A 6715-nucleotide genomic window follows, 5' to 3' on the forward strand; every position below is an offset into this window, starting at 1 on the left:
GGCAGAGGAGACGGTGCACTAGGCAGAGGAGAGGGTGCACTAGGCAGAGGAGATGGTGCACTAGACAGAGGAGAGGGTGCACTAGGCAGAGGAGAGGGTGCACTAGACAGAGGAGACGGTGCACTAGGCAGAGGAGACGGTGCACTAGGCAGAGGAGAGGGTGCACTAGGCAGAGGAGACGGTGCACTAGGCAGAGGAGAGGGTGCACTAGGCAGAGGAGAGGGTGCACTAGACAGAGGAGAGGGTGCACTAGGCAGAGGAGATGGTGCACTAGACAGAGGAGAGGGTGCACTAGACAGAGGAGAGGGTGCACTAGGCAGAGGAGAGGGTGCACTAGACAGAGGAGAGGGTGCACTAGGCAGAGGAGATGGTGCACTAGGCAGAGGAGAGGGTGCACTAGGCAGAGGAGAGGGTGCACTAGGCAGAGGAGAGGGTGCACTAGGCAGAGGAGAGGGTGCACTAGGCAGAGGAGAGGGTGCACTAGACAGAGGAGAGGGTGCACTAGGCAGAGGAGATGGTGCACTAGACAGAGGAGAGGGTGCACTAGACAGAGGAGAGGGTGCACTAGGCAGAGGAGAGGGTGCACTAGACAGAGGAGAGGGTGCACTAGGCAGAGGAGATGGTGCACTAGGCAGAGGAGAGGGTGCACTAGGCAGAGGAGAGGGTGCACTAGGCAGAGGAGAGGGTGCACTAGGCAGAGGAGAGGGTGCACTAGGCAGAGGAGAGGGTGCACTAGGCAGAGGAGAGGGTGCACTAGGCAGAGGAGAGGGTGCACTAGGCAGAGGAGAGGGTGCACTAGGCAGAGGAGAGGGTGCACTAGGCAGAGGAGAGGGTGCACTAGGCAGAGGAGAGGGTGCACTAGGCAGAGGAGAGGGTGCACTAGGCAGAGGAGAGGGTGCACTAGGCAGAGGAGAGGGTGCACTAGACAGAGGAGAGGGTGCACTAGGCAGAGGAGATGGTGCACTAGACAGAGGAGAGGGTGCACTAGACAGAGGAGAGGGTGCACTAGGCAGAGGAGAGGGTGCACTAGACAGAGGAGAGGGTGCACTAGGCAGAGGAGATGGTGCACTAGGCAGAGGAGAGGGTGCACTAGGCAGAGGGAGAGGGTGCACTAGGCAGAGGAGAGGGTGCACTAGGCAGAGGAGAGGGTGCACTAGGCAGAGGAGAGGGTGCACTAGGCAGAGGAGAGGGTGCACTAGGCAGAGGAGAGGGTGCACTAGGCAGAGGAGAGGGTGCACTAGGCAGAGGAGATGGTGCACTAGGCAGAGGAGAGGGTGCACTAGGCAGAGGAGATGGTGCACTAGGCAGAGGAGAGGGTGCACTAGCAGAGGAGAGGGTGCACTAGGCAGAGGAGAGGGTGCACTAGGCAGAGGAGAGGGTGCACTAGGCAGAGGAGAGGGTGCACTAGGCAGAGGAGAGGGTGCACTAGGCAGAGGAGAGGTGCACTAGGCAGAGGAGAGGGTGCACTAGGCAGAGGAGAGGGTGCACTAGGCAGAGGAGAGGGTGCACTAGGCAGAGGAGAGGGTGCACTAGACAGAGGAGAGGGTGCACTAGGCAGAGGAGAGGGTGCACTAGGCAGCACTAGGCAGGAGAGGGTGCACTAGACAGAGGAGACGGTGCACTAGGCAGAGGAGAGGGTGCACTAGGCAGAGGAGAGGGTGCACTAGGCAGAGGAGAGGGTGCACTAGACAGAGAGAGGCAGGCAGAGGAGATGGTGCACTAGACAGAGGAGAGGGTGCACTAGACAGAGGAGAGGGTGCACTAGGCAGAGGAGAGGGTGCACTAGACAGAGGAGAGGGTGCACTAGGCAGAGGAGATGGTGCACTAGGCAGAGGAGAGGGTGCACTAGGCAGAGGAGAGGGTGCACTAGGCAGAGGAGAGGGTGCACTAGGCAGAGGAGAGGGTGCACTAGGCAGAGGAGAGGATGCACTAGGCAGAGGAGAGGGTGCACTAGGCAGAGGAGGGTGCACTAGGCAGAGGAGAGGGTGCACTAGGCAGAGGAGATGGTGCACTAGGCAGAGGAGAGGGTGCACTAGGCAGAGGAGATGGTGCACTAGACAGAGGAGAGGGTGCACTAGACAGAGGAGAGGGTGCACTAGGCAGAGGAGAGGGTGCACTAGACAGAGGAGAGGGTGCACTAGGCAGAGGAGATGGTGCACTAGGCAGAGGAGAGGGTGCACTAGGCAGAGGAGAGGGTGCACTAGGCAGAGGAGAGGGTGCACTAGGCAGAGGAGAGGGTGCACTAGGCAGAGGAGAGGATGCACTAGGCAGAGGAGAGGGTGCACTAGGCAGAGGAGACGGTGCACTAGACAGAGGAGAGGGTGCACTAGGCAGAGGAGAGGGTGCACTAGGCAGAGGAGAGGGTGCACTAGGCAGAGGAGAGTGTGCACTAGACAGAGGAGACGGTGCACTAGGCAGAGGAGACGGTGCACTAGGCAGAGGAGACGGTGCACTAGGCAGAGGAGACGGTGCACTAGGCAGAGGAGACGGTGCACTAGCCTGTTCATGTCTGGAGCTGAGAATGTCCATTAACACTCCCCCTCAGGTGATGACCACCTGAGAAATCAAAGACAACCGTGTCTACAACAACCCCTCTCCCAACCCCTCTCCCAACCCCTCTCCCACTCACACATCCCCTCCTCACAAACCACAGATTGTATTTGTATTTATTATGGATCCGCATTAGCTGCTGCCAGCTAATCTTCCTGTGGTCCAGAAAAAATGAAGGCAGTTATACATTTTAAAAACAGATTCATAACAGATTTCACAACATATTAAGTGTGCCCTCAGGCCTCTATTCTACTACCACTTATTGTGATAGTGACCGTATAACAATTACAAGCTCAATCTGGTACATCTTGGAACTAATTAGAAAAGTCTGCGGTGTCACCATACTTCTGTTCAGCGTGACTATCTGCATTTACTTCATCCAATTCAACCAGGAAAGATTTCTCTACACATGGGGGAGGGGGGAGGGGGGGGGCTAAGTTTGGGAAAGAATCACATTTGATTTTGGTAATCACATTTCTGCTTATCTTCATGTTACAACAAGGATGCTGAGGTGGCATCTGATTAGTGTAAGGAATGTGTATAAGGTTACATTATATAAGATTCCACCAGGTTCATTCCAAACTAATGGAATTACAGACTCTCAGTAACAATTTGATGCTTCCTTGTTTGATTATGAAAGGTTCTTAATTCATCCTCCGCAGGCTCTACATTTCTTAATGTTGGTTAGATAGAAGGACAATATATTTATCTGTGTGTAAACACTATCAAGGCCTCCACTGAACCACAAAGGTCAAAACACTGCTGGCCTTCTAACATGTTGTCAATGTCATCGGCTCTAACCTCAAGCCTATAACTTTCTCTTGTCCCTCTCCCTTTGTGTATGAGACTTCAGAACTTCCTGAGACTGTCCTTAGGAGATTTGAACTTCCCCTCTCTGGGATGTGTGATTCCCTGAGCCCCTGAAACACAACACAAGCCAATCTAGAGCAGCAGATGAAGTTAATTAGGGAAGGGGAACATCGATCAAGGCCAGTGCACTCATAAGTACGTGTGGGATGGCACCTCAATGGCAGGAAGTGCTTGGACTTGACTCTAGTGAACGCGGAGGGGTGAGCCACTCAATACACCCATGAAGTGTACTGTAGGGTTGGTCAGTATAGCTAAAGCTGCTGACCACTTTTTGTCTTGGGCTGAACCATATGAGTTGAGAAAGAATGTCATCATGATAGCAGCCTACAGTCATCAACTGTTTATGTATGTTGATATTTGTCAGTAGGATTTATTCTGTGTACTACAACAGGTGCATACTAGTTACATACTACACTGAACAAAAATATAAACGCAACATGCAACAATTTCAAAGATTTTACTGAGTTACAGTTCATATAAGGAAAGTGGTCAATTGACATAAATACATTAGGCCCTGATCTATGTATTTCACATGACTGGGAATACAGATATGCATCTGTTGGTCACAGATACCTTTAAAAATGGTAGGGGCGTGGATCAAAAAAACAGTCAGTATCTGGTGTGGCCACCATTTGCCTCGTGCAGCGCGACATCTCCTTCACATAGAGTTGATCAGGCTGTTGATTGTGGCCTGAGGAATGTTGTCCCACTCCTCTTCAAAGGCTGTGCGAAGTTGCTGGATATTGGCGGGAACTGGAACACAGTGTCATACACGGTGATCCAGAGCATCCCAAACATGCTCAATGGGTGACATATCTGGTGAGTATGCAGGTCATTGAAGAACTGGGACATTTTCAGCGTACAGGACTTCTGTAGAGATGCTTGCGACATTGAGCCGTGAATTATCATGCTGATTATCATGCTGATGGCGGCAGATGAATGGCACGACAATGGGCCTCAGGATCTCGTCATGATATCTCTGTGCATTCAAATTGCCATCGATAAAATGCAGTTGTGCTCGTTGTCCAAATAAGCATTTTGTGCATATGGAAAATGTCTGGGATCTTTTATTTCAGCTCATGATACCTGGGACCAACATTTACATGCTGTGTTTATATTTTAGTTCAGTGTACATACTGTACAGCTCAGTATCTGTGGAAGACATGGGTTAGCTTTGAAGCATGTGTGCTGTAATTGCTATCACATTTGCTCTCAGAGCCAAGCAAAGAGCTCTAGACTAAAATTAGACAAGGGAGAGTGGAAAACAAAATGTAATTTAGATTCTTTTGTTGAAATGACCTTTGGAAATATAACTCATTCTAGTGAGCAGATAACTGGCAAACATTTCTGTTTGGATGTGCAATATACATGAATACAGTTGTCCAGGAGCCACTCACACCCTTTCCGTGTTTACAATGGTAAGGTCCTCAGAGCCCATAGCTAGAGGAGCAGATGACCTTAACTCAAACTGAAGCAAATAAAAAAGAGGTAGGGAATCTTATCTTCTTTTATCGACTCCATTTCAAAAGGTTTATATTCTGAGATTCTAATCATATTAGTCCCACATTCTGTAGAATTGATGTGAATTCTACACTCTTTCTGACCTTAAAAATCAAATCAAACCTGCGTCGTGGTATTTACACAGCAGTTGTTTGTGCCATGGTCATATAAAACCACAGAATGCATTTGGGTTCTGTGAAAACCTGCCTCTTCACCAGGTAGTGTACATGGGCAGAAGTTTACCAACATACACTTAAAGGGATTGAACAAGATCTTAACCACAACAAATGTGTAACACGTTGTACGAATTGGTTTTAGTAACAAACCATTTGATTGTGAAAAAAGTAAACAACCTGTTGTGGCTCAAAACCCAAAGCCTTTATGACACATCTTTTACATTGCCATTGTGAGTTGAATTCCAGCCTTGCAGCAATGGCGTAGAACTAAATCATATAGTGTTGAGCACACTATATCCTGTAGATGGAGATGTTACTCTTTCAACAAGTGCTACGATATCAGAGTTTGGGTATAAAAAAAAACATTCACTCATATTGTAATGAATTATTCATAGAAATCTGGAAACACTGGACAGCTACTTTAAAATCATCTGCTTCATACGGTGATTCATTATATTATTATACATAAGGTAATAGGCTTTTATTACAGGCATTTCACACTATGATAATAGCCCTGCTTTTGATTAGTCATCATAAAACATGTGTGTTCTTTAAATTTGATATTGTCGGTAAGCTAGTGTAAATAAAGACCTCTCTCACGGTGGTGATCTCACTAGGGAGGTGTGAAAAGGTATGTAAATAAGCATGTATGTTAACATTATAAAATGTTCTGACATGGTGCTAACATTGGAACCACTTCTGGGTTCACTTGTACTGTGCGAACATAGACAGGAGTAGCACTAAATTTAAGTCAATTCAATTGAAAACTTTTCTTAAGTTGGACTTTATGTGTAAAAAAAAACATGCCTTGTATTTCATTTGAATCTGTTCATCGGGTATAGCTACTGTTATAGGTCATATTAGACACGGAACATCAAACAGTTTGTGTAGTTTTCATTTTTACTAAAAATTATTTGCAGCTTATGAAAATAGCGGAACAAAATATGATACATCCAGTCATATCTAATGTGTCTGAATAATACATACAGTAAGTACAAATACATGTGATATTAAATTAGCATAGTGGTACAACATTCTTCAAGAGGATAGAAAGGAACAGCAGCTTAAGGGAGATAGAAAAGAGAGAATTTGGATTGAGGCCCTGACACAACCTGTCTTAGTGGGAGAGCTCCCATCCTGTATGTTTTCCTTCCAACCCGAAGAACACCTGATTCTAATAATTAGCTGGTTGATAAGCTGAATTGGGTTAACTGGGGTTAGAGAGCCTTTCTCTACACTGGAAAAACTAGTGTTAGATCTATATAGAAGGGGATGGGCTGTCCATTGAGGGGTAGAGCTAGGGGGATAGAAGGGGATGGGCTGTCCATTGAGGGGTAGGGCTAGGGGGATAGAAGGGGATGGGCTGTCCATTGAGGGGTAGGGCTAGGGGATAGAAGGGGATGGGCTGTCCATTGAGGGGTAGAGCTAGGGGGATAGAAGGGGATGGGCTGTCCATTGAGGGGTAGAGCTAGGGGGATAGAAGGGGATGGGCTGTCCATTGAGGGGTAGAGCTAGGGGGATAGAAGGGGATGGGCTGTCCATTGAGGGGTAGAGCTAGGGGGATAAAAGGGGATGGGCTGTCCATTGAGGGGTAGGGCTAGGGGGATAGAAGGGGATGG

The 6715-nt window shown here is 48.3% G+C and overlaps 1 protein-coding gene across 2 annotated transcripts in view; it reads right to left on the reverse strand.

The window, feature by feature from the left end:
- Positions 1 to 5978: 5978 nt before the first annotated feature.
- Positions 5979 to 6715, reverse strand: part of LOC124045674 (fibulin-2-like) — a 51910-nt gene continuing 51173 nt past the window's right edge. For both annotated transcript variants that reach the window (XM_046365171.1, XM_046365170.1), the window contains one exon: positions 5979 to 6715. This exon is cut by the window's right edge and continues 631 nt beyond it. The gene's annotated coding sequence lies outside the window, so the exon portion shown is untranslated.

This window comes from Oncorhynchus gorbuscha, linkage group LG10 (genome assembly GCF_021184085.1).
Source record: "Oncorhynchus gorbuscha isolate QuinsamMale2020 ecotype Even-year linkage group LG10, OgorEven_v1.0, whole genome shotgun sequence".
Lineage (NCBI taxonomy): Eukaryota > Metazoa > Chordata > Actinopteri > Salmoniformes > Salmonidae > Oncorhynchus > Oncorhynchus gorbuscha.